The following is an 18464-nucleotide window of genomic DNA, read 5'->3' on the forward strand; positions in this document are numbered from 1 at the left end:
TTATAATAAAAGACCTCTGATATGGTCTTCAGTTTTCAGCAATTTTCTACTTTTTCTGTTTATCTGGAGTCTGAAGTTGGTGCCCTTTACTGGAATTCCTGATCACAGATTTTGCTTTGTGCATTCACACAAGCAGTTCCTGTTAGGTCTATTTATCTGTTGTTTTTTTTTTTTTTATTATTATTTGTGTGAAACACCACCAATAAATTTTTAACTTTATCTTAATGCTAACTGATCTCATCTGGCAATTTTCAGTCTGCTGGTGTTCTTGGCCCCTTTGTGTCTGCATATTTAATGCACTGCTCTTCCTCTTCCGATGTTGTTCATGCACTGACTTTATTTTTCTGGGTTTGGTTGTCCGAAAGGGAGAGGCAGATCGTGGAGGGCACCTAGCCGCAGGGCCACAGGGTAGTGCTGGGCTCTCACTGCCGGAGCTCGGCATTGTAGGTGGGGTTGTCAGCTGAGGTGCCCTCTGTGGCTGAAACACAGGGGTGGTTGTTCCCTAACAGCCCTCTCTTGATGGCCTCAGAGGCTCGGAAGAAATGTTGAAGAAATCTGAGCCTGACGGGACTGTCACAGGACAGCAATCTCTGCATGCCACACTACTACCCTTTCGGTCTGCTGCATGGCCAGGAGAGGCAAGCAATTTGCACATACTGTTGGCAGGTGGATCTGTGAAGGGCCATTGACTTTGGCCCTCTGGTCTCTAGCATAGGCAGACAAGGACCAGCAGAGCCCTGGCTGCCCTGATGTTCAATTGCTGGGCTGGGTGTGACCTGTCCTGCCACAACAAACAGGACTCTAAAAATAGGATCAAAAATGAGGGTGAAAGAGATGATTTTGGAGCAAATACAGGCCATAGACTGGTCCTGCTGGGCAAGTGGATAAAGCATCCCTGCTCTGGATGTAGCCCCTGCATGACAGCTTAGTGTTAACAGCAGCACCCACATCACACCTTACAACTCAGTGCCAGAGAACAGTCCTAAGCACATTTAACTGCCTAAGATATGCATACTTGCCCCTAAAATAAAGTGAAAATAGAGAGATGGGTTCAACCTTCCACTGCAGTTTGCTGGGAAGGATGACCCTGCTTGTGGACTTGACAGGAGTGTGCCTGAGCCCACCCCCTGGTCCAGATGCCCAGGAGAGCAGGATGCTGCAGAGGGCAGCTCGAGGCCACTGAGAGTCAGCTGGTATCAGTGTGAATGCCTCTGTAAACTGTACCCTAGTTCTGATGTGCGGGCTGGCTGGGGGAGAGTGACTGACCTGCTGCAGGGACTGCCCTAGCACGGCAGAGGTGATGCTGAAGGGCTTCGTACCGAGAAGCACCTCCAGGCAGTCTGGGTTAATACCAGCCTACAGATTTGTTCCTACAGGGAAAATTTAGCACTGCATGTCTCAGGCTGGTATGTAACATGGACTGGAAGGGCCAAAATCTTCAGTTAAAATTATCTTCAGACACCCTGATTTTACTTTCCGATTACAGGACCTCCTCCCTCACTTTGGATTGTAAAGGCAGAGCCAGCCTCAGCTGCTAGCAGCTCTCCATGCCTTGATATTAAATATTTATGTCTGCAGTTCTCAGTGTGTGGGAGTCACTAAGCTCACCAAATTAGCTAAAGCAAAGTGATAGCCCATGGCACTTTACCAACAGCCTGCTTTGGTGTGTGGCACACGGCCTCTGAGGCTGTGGGGAGACCTTTCTGTACATGGGCAAAACCAAGATGTGGTCTCCGATAACTATACTTCCAAGAAGCTGCATCTTCAGTGTCTGAGGGAATTCATGCAAAACTCCACTGATGATAATTTGTATACTGGCCAGGAAGGTGTCTGCATCCCAGCATTGTCTGGACCTACACACACACTGAGCCAGTGGGATGGAGAGGTAGATAACTGGAACCGAAGCAGGTTCTTATTTTTTGGGAGGAAATATAACTGCGATCTGCCGAAGTACCAAGAATTTCCAGCTAAAATTATCTCCTCTTGAATAAAAACTCTTTGAACAGCTAGACAGAATATTTAGGAGTATGCATGCAAAGACAAGGCGTGTGAGGGCCGAACACCACGCTAGATTTTTCAGCTAGCAACTCTGCCAACACCACCACTCAAAATTATGACTGCATATATTTCACATGAGATTTTCCTGTTAAGGTCCCCCTGGAGTTGTCCATGACCAGACTTTTCTGGAAGGTGCATTCCTATAGACATCCATCATTGTCCTCAAAAACATCCTGAGGAAACAGAGGTTAACATGGGAAAGGGGGGTAATGTGAACTAGTGTGTGCGCACCCCATCATCAATATACGCTGGGGAGTCCTTTCGAAATCTGACTTCCTTTTGAATTTTTATTCTACAATAAAGTTTGTATCCGTGTTTGTACAGGTGCTGTAAGCCCTGTTACGCTAGTTTCAGGCTTTCCACAATGGGTGTCAGGCACTGAAGAAATTTGGCAGTGTAGAAGAGTGTTCATCAGATTCATCTCATTTGTTCTAAAATCCCAGTCAAATTTTGAATGGGCAATTCAAAGCTGAACACAAGTGCAGAGCAAGATAATGGATTAAACTTTGTTTAACTTAATAATAGAATGTTTTTGTTATTTATCAGTTTTGAAAATCACAGCCAATCTTTAAAAATTTGAAAGATGAAAAGCCCCAAAGGAGAGTGATAAATCTAGTAAGGATCCTGTAAATCATTCTCACGTGCTATCACATGTGCATGACAACATATGTGTGCATTTAGTTATACTGAGAATTAGAATTTTCTCTCTTGCTCTCCTTCCATAGATAAGTTTATGTGGGCATAAATATGGAGAGAGAGAGAGAAAGATTTTATACATTAAGAGAAAAAGAGAAACAAGCAAGGACTAGCACTTCTCTTTTTTTAGCACAAGTTTTTATGCTTAAATTTTTAAACCTACCCATTTAGGGAATTCAATTAAAATTTATGGAATGACACAACTACAGGATAGTGGTGTTTAAAAGAGACCTCTGGAAGTAATCTGATCCAAACCCCTGCTCAAAGGCAGACTGATCACACCTATGTCAAGATTTGCTTAAGGTCATAAATGATTATTTTTGGAATGTCTGTGCGGATGAAGATATCCCCACCACGCTGGATCTCAGCTACCTGGGCTCCAGTATTGGACCACTGTCATGGGGAAATATTTTTCCTAATATGCAGCAGAAGATTTCCATGTTCCAACATCTTAATTCCCCTTGAGTCTCCAATACTGTGTGTTTTTTATTTATTACTTGTTACTTATTCTTTAGATGTAAGCAAGATGCCTGGTATGAACACAGGTACACCAGCAGGACTGTGTATCAGTTTTTGAAGCACAGTCTGCTAGTTTGGATCATAAGAAGTTACAACCCCAACGGCACCACCGGTGCTTACTGGAGGAGGCCAGAAGGATGCAGCGGTGTAGGACAACTGTCTGAGCAGCCACAAGTCTGTCATGCTGGTATAAAGAAAAGTCTGTCACGCTTGTGGAAAGGATTTTCTGGTGGGACGGTTTTGCTGGGTTTGCTGGACTCACGTAGAACTGGAACCATTCACTCGTTTAATGACAGTGAGATTGCTGATGTTTATAAACAAGTCCCACACTGGGCAGCAGCCCACACTGCTGAGCATGTGGGATCAGGGTAGGTACAGGTACTCTGTCGGTTCCCAGCTCCTCCAAGGACACCGCTTCCCAGGGCTGCTCTGCAGCTTCAGTGCTGCCTCCAAACACGGTGAAAGCAGCTGCCAGTGGAGAAAATCACCCTGCTTCAATATCAAAAGGCAAAACCATTCTTAAAACAAGTAACGTCATAAATAGTCATGACACTGATGGCACAGCTGGTCTGTGACTTAGACTGATGATTAAAAATTCAGATGAAGGATTCCTGGATGAAGATTAAATTCTGATCCTCTTGAAAAGCCTGCATGCTGAAGGACAGAACCAGAGGAAATCTGGCAGAGCAAATGAGTGTAAATTTGGGAACAGCCAGCAAAATGGAAGTGCAAGATCACACACTGGGTTTGAAAAGAGTATAGGAAGAAAGTTTTGATGATAAACAGGGACTTCATGACCCTGTGGTTTAGAAAGTTCTCTATTCACAGCATCTCATATCTGCTAGATATTACAGCTAGGTTTGTTTTTATTTTATTTTCCTTTCAAAATTTTGGAAACCTCGTGAACAAAGACCCTCTTCCCCCTTTAAGAAAGGTGAATCCCATCTGATGCCAGCAGGTCTGATGCTGTGTAGATCATTCCCTACCAGAAAACTTGAAATTGTGGCAGCGACACCAGCAACAGAGCCATGCTCAAATGGGCTGGACATTGCTGCCCACAACAGGAACGAGAGAGGAAGGAATTACCTGTGCTCCAGATTCCCTTACCAACCACCCCAAGGCCCTGAAGCCCAAGGCCCTTTGATCACCTCTGGACTATGTTTTGCAGCTTCATCACCACTCACAAGAAAGAGCAGTAATGGGCCATAGTCCAAGAGCCATACCAGGCTAGGAGGTTTCCTAGTGATGTCCTTAACGCAGGATGGAACCAAACTCCCTGGAGGACACTGGGAAGGGTCCATGTGCCACCACTTGTGTGCCTTGCCAGAAAACGTGTCTCCAAAGAGTCTGGCCTGAGGTGTGGAGGAAGGACCTCTCTGACGTGGCAGATCATGTCAGTATGCCCAGTAATAAACCATCTGGAGACAGGGTGGTAAACAGATACCTTTAACATACAGTATTTTTCTCAAAGTGTTGTTTCCTTTTCTTTCTCCACTTCAGTCTTTTGTAATAATTTTTCAAATTGTGTTGCCTCTGCTAGCTGTTATAAGTAAATACTCTTGTTTGCTTTTTAACTTAGCTTGTCCTGAAGTACAGGTGTTACTTCAAGGCACTGGCTTTCATGAAGACTTTCTTTGGCACAGATGTAGATATGTTTGTGATTTTTTTTCTATTAATTCAAATTTTTGTCTTCCGTGTAGGAACAAGAGAAAAAAGAAATCTGTCTTCATTCTGCATCCTTTGTAACAAATATCTATATGGAAAGGTAATGGGGAAATCCTTTAAAAGGGCAAATCTCAGCAGTGGCAGCAATATCTCATCACAGGCCTTGACCCCAGTGGTGATGGGCAGCTGCACTGGCACCACAGCATCACGCGCAGGGTCAGGCTTGCTGTTGCTGGTATCTATCGGTGCACAGTCATTCCTACAAGACACCTTTCAATACGGCAAGGAAAGAACCTTTAACATGTTTCATTTCCAAGTATCTTGCATGCTCGCAGTTTCACAGTTTATATAAAATTGCTCTAATTCTTCTTTGATGCTTTCCCTTATTTTACGTCTCTAGAAAATCTGCCCTGTAGTTTGATACACATGGCAACAAGTACACAGCTGTAACCATGGCAGCACGATCATGCCATCTGAAACTCCCCCAATTTTACAAAACTTTGATAGTGTCTCATAGGCATGATTAACTGTATGTGAAAAAGAGGTGTTTTTTTTCACAGATTTCTTCAAAGAAAGCACAGAGACCACGATCAATTGTCTATTGTTCAGTTGTCAAAGCTCTGTGATTATTTTCTACATGAAACCGAAGGGAGCACAGCATTAACTTGCTGCTTTTGTAAACCACCAACGGACAATTTGGATCTCTGTTACAGAAACAGAGCAAAGCAGAACAGTTTCTCCGGGAAGCTAAACAGCAGCCAGTGCTTTCAGAGTGTATTTGAAACCTTGTATGCCCTGGAGAAGTGGTAGAGGACAGAGCACAAACTCTGTCAGGCATACTTCCAGTTTCCAAAAGCAAGTTGTTTCCTCAGAGACCTGCTTCAGAGGTACACCACAGGGTTCTCATTATACTGGAAATTGCTTGAACCATGGGCTGAAAAAAATGAAAGTCTCTCATCCAAGATCTTTGTTTGCCACCATGAGGGTGAAAAAGACTCCCCAAAATGATGACTTCTTTGAATTTTTTATGTTCTTTGTTTTGTTTTTAAAATGTTTTTCAGATGTTTTTGTTAAGGTCAGTGCTCAAATATAGCAGGTGGAGAGAGGCAATCCTTCCCCTTTACATAGCACTGGTGGGGCCATATGTGGAGGACTGTGTCCAGAGCTGAGCTCCCCAGTATAGGAGAGATATGGACATACTGGAGAGAGCCCAGTGAAGTGCCACAAATATGATGAGGGGTCTGGAGCATCTCTCCTATGAGGAAAGGCTAAGAAAGCTGGAACTGCTCAGCCTGGAGAAGAGAAGGCTCAGGGGGATCTTGTCCATGTGGATCAATACCTGAAGGGAAGGTGTGAAGAGGTCAGGGCCAGGCTTTTCCCAGTGGTGACCATTGACAGGAAAGATTGGAGGTCTTCAGATGTGCTGGAGACATGATTCATTGTCTTTCCCCAGCCCTCCAGCACAGGAGCAAAGTGTCATCTGTTTTGCTGCTGCATTGGGACCAGGATATGTGCTCCTCAGGGACACCACAGATCAGGGCATGCAAAGCACCACAGCTGTGCGAGTATTAAATGACAGCAGTAATAGCCCCTGCCAGGGGAGAGACCTCAGCAAGGCTTGCTTTTTGCAGAAATAAGTGATTCAGGGCTTCCCGACGGTTGTGCTGTCCTTACGGGAGTGTAAGCTGTGGAGGAATGGTGGTCTTCCTCCAGAGTAGGGCTGGCAAACCAGGAGCTGCTGGGATGGCTGAGAGGTTCTTCCACCCCCACAACTGGTCCCAAGCAGGAGCCAGTGACCAGAGATCGGCACCCTTCCCAGGGGATGCAGGTGCGCACAGACATCATCCATGCCACCCCAGGTGTCAGCGTGGCAGACCTTCAAGGTTCCTACTACTAAGACAGTCACACCTGACTTCATGGAGTGAAGCCTGTTCTGTAAGATCTGCACTGTTAAATACCCCCATCTGGGACTTCCCCAGGTCAGCACAACAAATTAACAACATGTGGAGCTGTTTGCATGTTGAGGCAAATACATCTGGCTCCTAAGGGAGGGTGTGAAATGTGGAGGAACGAAGTGCAAGAGAGTGCCTTTGGAGGGGCATGTATAAAACATTAAATGCATCTGTCTACAAACAATAACAAATAATTTCTGAAATCTACTTTGAGTGTTTCTGGTTTTACTGCTATCACATGTTATTTTCTAATTTTCTTTACACCACCAACAGAGAAGGGGAAAGCACTTTTTCAGCAATCTGTCTACAAGCTAAAGAAAATACTTTATTTAAAGCTTTTGCAGTTCCGTCTTCTCTTTTCCTTTCTGAAGGATTTGATCATGAATTATACACTCCAGCACAACATGAAATATTTAACTCATGCTTTTCAATTCCAGTTCAACTTCCCAAACAAAGAAATGAGTTTGAGCACAGAAAAGACTGGGTATATGGATAGGAATCCACTAGTGCTCATAACAGCTTTCCCCTGCTGGGTGCCCAGATCAATAGGATGGAAGACTCAGAAAGCTTCAGGTGGTCAGCATTGCTCTGTGTGCCATTCACTTAATTACAGGATAAACATGGCTTCAGTGGATGGATTGTGCAAATATGAATTCAGGCTTGATGCTCTGAAAATACGCCTGCAGATTTCTAAAGGTTGGGAGGAAAATATGTAAGAAAAATGGAATGCAGTAATTATTGCTCATGCAATGAAGCTATTCCTTGTTTCAGAATTTCTTCAAGCCAACAGGAAGATCACAGCACTGTAATGGGATGACAAACGTTAAGGAAGGATACAATCTCCATGTCCCAGACCACTTGTTTACACCATGCTGCGGTTGTGCTGGCTCTTCCTTAGAGCTGTGCTGGGAGAGATCTAGCACAAAGCAGATGTGAACCAGCTTAGGAGTTGTAAGCAAGTTCATTCAATGTAATTTTAATAAGTGCACATCTGATTGGATAAAAAATAGGACTTAGGAGAGAATTTTGACTTAGTTTCCAGAACTATGAAGGCAGATACTATATGATTGCATACAACGTCATTTGCTCTGGTTGTCTAAAGTGTGTCATGGCTATTGATTAGTTGGCATTATCTTTAAGAAAAATAATGGAGGAAGCCATAAAGGTAACAGTGTCCATTTTCCAGCTAAAGGAATTACATAAATATTTGTTACACACACAAATGGAATATACAATAGTTTTTTTTAACTCAGTGTGTCTGTGGAAAATAAAATTTCAGATCTAGAACAAAATAGCAGCTTATCTTAACCATAGCCCAGCCTCTACAATTACATAAACAAACTTGTTTAGGAGTTGAAGAACAAATTCTGTAAGATGCAGGGTAGAGAAGTGAGTGCCATTAGTCGCTCCATTTATCCATCACTGCAGCATGTAACATGCTTTGCAGAGTGTGGCAGACAAGTCACTTTAGGAAGTACCACCTCAAAGAGCTGCTTTTTGCTGCACATGAAGTGATACAGAAGTACTGGATCTTGTGGTCCTCTCTGACTGGATCATTGTCTTCTTGCATGGTGTCACCTCAATGACATGCCACCACCTTCAGAAGCACACTGAATTAAGTATCTTCTGGTAGGCTTGGAGCGTGATGCCTGAAACCAGGCAGCCTATGCTAGGAAAAAAATAAAAAAAATGTTTTTAATCTGTGGCTATCAGGTAGTCTGCTTTGGCAAACCTAGAACATTTCTTCCTGATGACTGGAAATCCTGCCTTCCCTGGTTTATGCTTTCAGATCAAACAAAACTCAACAGCTTTACAGTGATGAAGAAGTAAAAAACTAATTCATTCAGACATTTTGAAACAAGCAAACTGGACTTGTCTTTTCCCACCTGAGGGTTCTCCCTGGGGTGTGATTACACTGTGTAAATGTCAGCTGTCCTCATGGCCTTGAGCTTGTGGAGATCCTTGAGCTTGACCAGCACGGAGTCACAAGCTCTGGGTAAGGGTCAAAAAGTCCTCAAATTTTGCTTGAAACTGAATTTCTGAGAAGAATTTTCTCCACTCAACCTGAATGAGCTTCTAGCCTGCCAGGTGCTATGGCCTTGCTGCCACTGGCTGTCCTGCTTGAGGGCTTCTGAGCCCTCTCTCCACCGGGCAGCCTGGAGTTCATGGTGCACACCTGAGAAGGGCAGCCTGCCCCAGCTGGGGATGTGCTCAAAGGCATGACATTTAAGACAAAGGATGGTCGAGGCCAGGCTGGTCCTGAAACGACAGCAAGAAGCTTTGACTATCAGAAAGTCTGTAGTGAAGGAGTTTGCTTTAAGTTTTTTGGACCTATGGATAAAACTATCACTTCTGCCATCCTCAGAACCATATTCTTGTCCTACAGGTCTCCTGTGGGGAAAGGGAAAAAGTAGATCCAGAGAATGAGCATGTGGAGTAGCGTCACAGCAAGGGGAAGCACCACATGGGCTGTGGGACCAGCCTGGAGCTTTGGACTGGACATCGAGCTTATCTTCCAGGAAGGACTTGTTCAGGGCCATGGCCTCAGACAGGGAGCAGCTGTCCCTCTGGCTGACCTAAACAAAGGATAAGACCAAAAATTATGGAGATGTTGCGGATGCTTCCCTGGCAGTGTTCAAATTCAGGTTGGATGGGGCTCTGAGCAACCTAGTCTAGTGAAAGACGCCCCTGCCCATGGCAGGGGGGTTGGACTAGATGATATTTGAATATCCTTTCCAACCCAAACCATTATATGAGTCTATGAGAATGGTCTTGCAAATGATGTTGATGGGAGGTTGGTGTTTGAACACCAACTTCTGGGAGTGAGAGAGGATCACAGCTGTCTGGAGGTCTTGACAAGCAAGAGGCAGGGTTTTGTCATGGGGATGTCAAAAGAAACTATCAAAACTGCTTATGCACTGCTTTCAGGCAACAACTTGCATTTGTGGCTCGATGGTGCTGCATTGTTGGCTACCAAGGCCAAGCTGGAGAAGTGGAGAATCACGCAGTTCTCACAATAACATACTTGGGGCATGGGAACAGGGTCACCTCTCAGAGACCGGCAACATCCCCTGCAGGGAAACTTGAAAAAGTGTGTTTGTGCATGCATGCATGTGCTGGAAGGTGGAATAAAGACACAGCTATTCCACTCTCTGGGCACATGTGGGTTTCTGTCAGCCAGACGGTAAATTCTAAAGGTAACGCTTCCCCTGAATTTTGCCTCTTGGTGTTATGGATGCAAGCACTGATCATGTCAATAGCTGCTTATCATGTACAGTTGAAATCCTTACTCATAGTAGGCATATTTTATACATGAGTGTGAAGTGAGGCTTGTATTAAATTATTCATGCGCAGTTTCTAAACTAGTAAAGAAAAGTGCATTTTCTTGGGCTGGTAAAAATAGATCACTCGTTACATGAGTCATTGCCACGACTTCCACAAAAGTGGAGTTGCTCTCAAGTTATGGACTGTGTGTATTTCACAGGGGAGTGCCTGCTGAAATTAAAATTCAGGAGCACAAATGTGTTTCCCTCTGGCTCATTTCCTATTACTGGCCTTAAAATCTCATTCTATAAACTGCAGAGCTGCAGCATCATCTGTAGGAAAGACGGTGTGAGATGGGATGTGAGATGCTGTTCCTAAATGGATGGATATGTTTGTTTTAAAAGGATATGTTTTGAAAGGGAAAATGCAAACATCTGGAAATCTCTGAACCATGACCTGTCCTTTCTGTCCATGCAGAAATCCTCTCCTGCTTTCAAAGTGTGCAGCCTTAAATTTGTGGAAAGTGAAGATGTGAAGGGTGTTGTATGGGCTGTTTTGAAATCCTTATGAATTATAACACCAGTGATGAAGGATGGACTTAAATTACACTTTTCAGGCACAGCGGGCAAGATTAGCAAAATTAGTACAGGCATTTTTTTTCGTTTAGATGCTCTTAGGAGACTTAATTACATCTTTTTTGCATCAGGCAATCTTTGCAGTAACATACAGATGAGGGTATGGGCAACATTGTTTTTTCTTTTGCCAAGATTTTCAGCAGGGACAATTTCTGATATCTCATTAAATCATAAAGTGCTAATTACTTCACTGTAGCATCCCCCCCCCCCGCCCCCAAACTGCTCCTCAGGTCTACCAGGAAAGGGCTGAGTTCCCTGTCACCTGTTGGAGTAGGACAGTAACTGCCTTACAGCTTTCATCCAAGTATCCATCTTATATCTGGACTAGGAATGCCAAAGTTCTGCCTAAGCAAATGGTGCTGGTGGAGTCTCCAAGAAAAGCCAGAGCATCAGTGGAAAGAAATCAAAAGGTGACTTTCTCTGAAACTCTTCCTTCACTGCTACTCTCTTCCTTCACTGCTGCTTTAGATTTGGTTTGGTAACTTCTTAACTTCCCTTTGTTATTTTGGTTGTGGCATTTCCTAAGGCAAGACAAAATCATAGTGAGAGAATGAAAGCAATTCCAATGCTGTTCTGGACGATCTCGCACTATCAAAACTTGGTTCACTCAAAACCTAAAGCTTCATAAAGTAGAGCAAGGAGAATAAATTCATCATGTGAAGAGGTTACCTTTTTATCTGATTTGGGTAATTTCACATACAGTTTTCTTCTTTAACTGTAGATATAAAGTTTATGCAAGAACATGGCTAATATTCATGTTGACCAGGGCATGCAGTGACAGGACAAGGGGGAATGGCACTAAACTGAAAGAAGGCAGCTATAGATTAGATATTAGGAAGAAATTATCTACTGTGAGTTGGACTGGACTCCCAGACCCCAAGAGGGGGTTGGACTAGGTGATCTTTAAGGTCCCTTCCAATTCAAACCATTCTGTGATTCTATGATTGACGTGCCAGTTTTCCTGCCCAGAGAGTTGTTAATGAAGAAGCAGAAACTGACTTTCCTTCAGACAGTAGAAGCATCACACACCAACAGTCATCTGTAACCACAGAAGACCCACTCATAAAAATAAGTCACAACAGAAAATTCAGATGAAATACATGCTGTGTACATGAACCCTCCATGAAGGGTAGGAAAGGGTAGCGCTGTCTAACATTCTACTGAACAACCACCAGATTTCTCAGTCATGAGTGATAAGAGGTCAGACTACAGAACATCTGTATGGGCTAACTTTCAATGACCCTTTGCTGGATGAAACTTTAGGGAAGAGTTCATGAAAATCTCATGGTATTGAAAATTTCTTAATATTGTCTCCAGTAGTATTTCATAGCTCTCTTTCTATGCATCAGCTATAGTGATGTTACAAAGAAATGGGTCCCTGGCAGAAGGGTTGCCTGATGATCTAGACCCCCATGCTCTTCAGCCAGGGAACTTCCAAAGTGTCAAGATACAGACTGACTGATGCATTTATTCAGTAAATCCACCAAGCAAAAGACAGTATTCTCCCAGACCCGTGCACCCCATGAAGGTAGCGTAGGTAGGGTCTACAGCAAAGCAAGCTTGAGGCAGCTATCACAGATCACCCTCTGTCCTGACAGCCTGGGGTACACTTCCTACTAGTGCACCTGAAGCCTGTCTAGAAGCCCATTTTAAAGTTTTATCTATAGTTTTTACTTTTACCTGAAGTTTATAGTTTCACAGCTCAATGGCAGTAAGGCCAGAAAGACTTGTACCCACCCTCCTGCAACACCCCCATGGGAAGATCAGCCAAGGCTGTATACCAAACATACGTCACATTACTGGGATGTACATTTTGGAGGCCATCTGCCTTGATGTTAAGTATCTGGCTAATGTTGAACCTACTTAATTTCCGAACTACACTGTTCCAATACTTACTTACCCTTGTAAATGCAAAACGAAAAAAGCAATACCTGAAAATTCTGGTCCAGGTCTCTTTAGTTTCAGCTTCTAGCCTTGTAACTTCAAACGTACTTTTCTGACACCTTCTTACTTTGGTGAGACTAAGCAGCAGTCTAGAATGTTAAGCTTCTCCGGGATGATGGGATAAGTAGGGTCTTCTCCATTCCTCCGTGCAAGTGAAGTTTTCCTGCCACTTTTAGAGATCTTTTCCTAGATCCTGCCCAGCTTGCCTCCGCCTGTGTGAGCACTCACTCCTCCTCACAGCGCAGTACCTCTGCATCGCCCCAGCAGTGCTTTTCATGCCTTCATTCTGTAGCTGGTTACCACAGTTCTGCCTGAACTCCACCATTAACGCTTGCCCTTTTGGTCCACGTGTGTTGTCTGCCAGACACGGAAAATCTCACAGCTTCAGCTTCTGCATAGCGCTGGCCACAGCAAGCCTCTTCACAGAAAGCAAGCACAAGCCCTGGCTCCCCTTCCTTCAGCCTTTCCTGTACTTTTACAGGAGTCCATTTCTCCCTGAATCACAGCCCTGTCCTCCACCATTGTTTTCACTCTGTTCATTATACAGAGCCTGCCTAAACCCAGTAACATTAATTCCCACCCTGCAGAGATCCCACTCCAGCCTGTTTACTTGGACTTTTCAGAGAAGTGGGAGAAGCTGTCTTTAAGGCTGCCCTGCAGAACAAGTCCCACCTGCTGCAACTCTGCTGGGGTTCAAGGGAAGAATGGGGTGCTCTCAGAGGAAGGGCATGCTGAGCACTCCTGCCTTGTCTCTGCAGGGGCAGGTTTAGCCATGCGATGGCTTTTTTGGGGGAAGTTTTGTAAAGATGTAAAGCAAACCCCCTCAAAACAGTAGCTAAATCTTTGTGGGTGCCTTCTGTCCTGTGGGTGTGATGGCTCGGTGAGGGCAAGAGGTGATGCTGGATGGGTAGAGAGATGTGGTGGTGGCTGAAGGGGTGATGGCTTCACAGGCAGTGATGATGGCTGAGAGGTGGCTGAGCTGCACCAATAGTGGAGACGCTGAGACCCCTGGGGTGGAAGATACCTCTTCCATTGCTCAGAGGGGCTGGTCTGCCCCCACAAGGCTACTTTGCAGCTCAAAGAAAACCCAAAACCAAACCACAAACCCACTTCATATAACTGTATAAAAGTGCATATGGAAATCTTACTCTGATCCCTAAATTCCCCGTGTAAAAATAAAGTGCAAGGCTTCTAAAAATACCAAACTTTGTAAACCAAAGAGCTCCTCTGGAAGCTCTGCTCTGTGTGTGTGTGTGTGGAAAAGGATAGCTTATTTCCAGATCCCCCTTACTTGTGGATTAGTAGGTTCTTGCAAAGCATGTTAATGTGGGGCTTTCTGGAGAACCTAATTTATTCTGTATCAAAAGAACAAGGATGAATACACTGATAAGAGTTCTTAGGCAGGGCTATAAATGAGAAGACTGTAAGAAACTATGGACTAGGGTATTGTTTATTTAAATTTATGTTAAGCCCATATGTAAATGTAAAGATTAGACAACAAAAGATAAGATAACCGCCAGGTGTCCAGGATGCTGCTTGTGAAAAGATACGATCACTGCCAGGAGTCCAGGATGCCGCTTGTGAAAAGATACGATCACCGCCAGGTGTGCAGGATGCCACTTGTGAAAAGATAAGATCACCGCCAAGTGTCCAGGATGCCACCAGGTGTCCAGGAACCGACAGAAACAGGGCAATGAGACAAAGGAGGAAGACCAGCAGGAGGCAGAAAACGACCCCCCCTAACAACAAAAGCATGACTCCACTACCTCATGAACATGGAAGTAAAGATGTATAAAAAGGGACTGTTTGAACTGCTCAGTACGGCAGTTGGTGGAGCGCAGACTCCCCTGTCGTCCAGCGCTGTCTTTGCTCATATTCTACTTGCTATAATTAATAAAATTTTAATTGGATTATGATCCATTGTGGTCTCAATTTATAACAAGACTAAACTTACAGAGGGAAAGCTAAGAAAAAGCAACCAATCATGAGCAATCTACTTATTATATAATTTACACTAATTTAGTACAAATTAATTCAGCCTTTTAGAGTTCTTAATAATTAACACATCACTGGTTATGACATTAATGCATTAATTTTCTACCTTCCATAATACATAGGAGCAATAACAACAACAAAAACAGCAGAAAATAAAATCAGATGTAGAAGATGGGAAGGCCTTTCCTGATCTTGCTGGTTTTATGTAAATCTAAAATTGAGGGTTTGAAGTGACAAGGCATAATATTTAGGTATTTTCCTTTTTTTTTTTTTTTTTCTCCCATGGCACAGAAATATCAATGGATCAAAGACCAATGTGAACAAAAGTAAAGCTCAATAAAGGCATATGAATTGTTTAATTCAACCTAAATTTTAAATCCCATTGATCAATGTAATATTTCAGAAGGATCTAGTTCTGTTTTAAAGTTCAGTTCTTTGATTAATCAAATGTTACTAATTTTCTTTAATTATCCCTTTGAAAACAACATACAATGGCACAGGTCCATGAGAAAAGCCTTGTTCTTTACTAACAAATGTTAGATTAAGTTCCCTGCAGCATCTGAGTGGAGGCTATGTTATCAGGGCCATCAATCACACCTGATCTGAATAAGAAATGTTCTTCCCTCTATACTCAGGGTAGGTAAGACTGAGCTTATTTTGATTTAAATTTATCCCAGATGTGCTGTCCTGGCTTGGCCTCAGCCTTGCACCCTCCCCTGCCTCAAGCATTGCTGGTCACTGGCACCTACGGGTGCTCTGGGTCCTGGGGAGGAGCGTGAACAACGGCATGAAAGCAGTGTCACGGAGAAAACAAGCGTGATTCTGGCAGGAGCAGAAAAATGTCAGAAAAGCTGGAGAAGCAATGCAAGATGACTGCAAGTCCATGCCTGGAGCGCTACCATTTGTCCACACATCTCCTGCCTGTGGGCCATGGTGACAATGCTGCAGCCTTTGCTTGTTGGTCTGTGTCCCTGCATGACAGCCTGTGCCACGAGTCCTGTGGAGCAGCTGCATGGAGGGACAGTCATCACGAGGGTGGATGGCAGCAGTGCAAGGCTTCTCCAGACAGTGCCTCTCCAGCGTCTCATTAGTTCTCTCCTGCAGGTTACAGCATTTCCCTGACTTAGTGCTTCATAAATCATGAGAAGTACCAACAGTAACTGCATCTTAACAGATCAGGTGAGTCTCATTTCATTAGCTCCTTCCAGAGGGCATACAGGACATTTCAGAACATGAATGACTCGTTATTTCAAGAACATTTTCTGCACAGCTCTTAAGTGTTGTAGGGGTGGTGCCATTTCAGTGGAATAACTCTCCAGGAAGTATCACTGCAATGCTCCCTCTTGCAACGTGGTGCTAAGAATAAGCAAATTTGTTTGCCAGACCTTGAGATTAATATCCATCCTTTGGACTGATTGATTTATTTCCAGCCCAGCCCAGCCTATCACACTTTATCTGGTTCTCTGCCTCCTTTATGTTTTCTGTATCAGCTTCAACCTCTCATTTCCCTTCAGCCTGTCATTTCCCCCATGTAGCTGGTGACTAATGACCAGAAAGAACTGCTGAGCCTGCAGCAATTCCTTTTACAACAATTTTATTAGGCAAACTGTTGCAGCCTTGGAGCGCTGTCCTAAATGCTGCTGCAGTGGAGGTCTGCTTTTACTCTGATCACAAGATGAGCTGGGTGAAACACGGATTTCAGATCTGTCAGAGCCTGTGATCAAACAGAAGGAATGACTGTGCCACTAGATGTCAGTTTGTGTTCCCTCTTTGGTACATCTGTCCAAACCACCTGCAGCCCAGTGCCTGTGAACACCAACAACCCAGAACCAGGGGTCCTCTGGCTCATCGCACTGACCACCCAGGGAGAAAGTACTTGTTCTGACTTTTGGGAAAGCTGAAGAGAAGCCTGTGCAATATTAAAACACCAACCAACTAAAGCAAAACAACCCCCAACAACAATCACAGAAATCCCAAACCCCACAAGCCATGTAAATAGGTACACCATCTACAGTTCAGTAAGATGCAGGAGCAGGCTGGAAATTAGGACCATGGGTGGCGGCAATCAGTTAGCTGAGGGGAATGTGCTGGAGCTTGTAGGTTACTAACCCTGGGAGGACAAGGAGTGTGAATAGACACAACAATTAACATGATGAGTCCTGCTGAGAGAGCATAGGGGAGTGGGGGACGGATGGCGCCAAGGAAAGGTAACACCTTGCTGTTAATTGATGGTAGTTAAGCACCGATTGGGGATTGCCTAGGATGCAATGCTTCGCTTCAAGAACCAATCTGTTTAAAACGCGCAGCTTCTGAAAGTATATATAAGCTCGTGCTTCTGTACAATAAATTGACATTTGCTTGCATCAAGCTGTGTCCCGTCTCTCCACCACAGCAGTAAGAAGCTTAGTAAGAGCTGCCTGTGTCGTGGATATGTTATCTTGAGCAATGTCAATTTGGCTGAGGTCCTTACTTTTTCTCTTCCTGTGTGTTTTCTCAGTGACCACAGACCACTTAGTGTTCTTTGTTACCTAGCTGACTCCCCTTATTAATGAGGAGGCTCGAGGGGTCCTGGTTACTGGTGCTTTCTAGAGTACCTTGAGTAAATGGCTGTCTGGATGGTGCTGCTGGTAGCTAAAGAAAAATGAAACGTGCCTTCCTCTAGCAGGACAGGCTGAGCTGTGTTTGTAAATCAGCACTACCTCCAGAGGTTTTCTGTCTAGTGACACAGGTGGTTTGAAGTAAGAGGAAGTCATGGACTTTATGGAAAAATAAAAAAAAAAAAAAAAGAAAAAGGTGTTGTTTTAATAAGATTTCAGAACAGCAGCATTACCTCTGTTTTGTTTTTCCAAAGTTAAAAGATGTTACTTTGTAAAGCTCCATATTAGAGGGACTATGAGGTGTGTTTTTCAGGGGTTTCACCATCAAAAGTCACTAACTTCCCCAAGTTTTCAAATCTCAACTATTCACCATGTGCTGTTTTTCTCGGCACCTAGCTCTTGTCACTGTATCTCTGACCTCAAAATGATTTCTGAAAGGCTCCTGGAGATGTGCGCAGCACAGGTTGTGTGCTGACAGCTGCATATGAGAACACAGGACTGTGGGGGCAGGGAGAGAAAATGATGCAAATCCAAAGGGATGTGGTGACCCGCATCAGACCACGATCCAGGGCAGAGCTTGTTTCACTTCTGAACTTGAGTCTGCTCCGAGTCCTCACCCTACCTATTAAAGTGTAGGTTCCTAAACTTTCAGTTGTACTTTTTACTATTTGTCTTCTACAGGTTAATGTAAGTGTGTATAAACACATGCATCATTAACCTTAGGTGCGTTTTAGTTGTCAGAAACCTTGTTTCTAGCTGAGCTGTCTTCACTGGCGGTCTCCTTGATGTAGCAACAGATAGGGGACAAACTGCTGTACTCATTGAAAAGTTGACATTTCAAAGAGACGTTTAAACACAGCATTGAGCTTTAAATGTTTAAAGCATGACAGCCAGTAAGGAGCCAAAAATGCTTTTATTTGAACAACTGGCCCTTCTAAAAGATCACCTCCTTTCTGTGCTGCTTTACTGATTCCTGCTCCCAAAAGCAAACCTGAGGAAGGGAGCAAGGGCTCGAGATGTTCCACCTGCACTAAACCAGCTAAGCTAAGGTGAGGTGTGGGAAAAGGATCCTCCTGCCTGAAGCTTACAGCTGCTTGGGGAGCAGCCTTGATGACATGCTGCGAACAAGCCTGGCTGCC

General features: G+C 44.0%; 1 long non-coding RNA gene across 1 annotated transcript; it reads left to right on the top strand.

Moving 5' to 3' along the window:
* The first annotated feature begins 308 nt into the window (after positions 1-308).
* LOC121092101 lies at positions 309-17878 on the top strand. Its single transcript, XR_005829186.1, has 3 exons — positions 309-318; positions 4814-4815; positions 16969-17878. It is a non-coding gene; the product is annotated as an uncharacterized LOC121092101 (long non-coding RNA).
* Positions 17879-18464: the final 586 nt, after the last annotated feature.

This window comes from Falco naumanni, chromosome 7, assembly GCF_017639655.2.
Source record: "Falco naumanni isolate bFalNau1 chromosome 7, bFalNau1.pat, whole genome shotgun sequence".
Lineage (NCBI taxonomy): Eukaryota > Metazoa > Chordata > Aves > Falconiformes > Falconidae > Falco > Falco naumanni.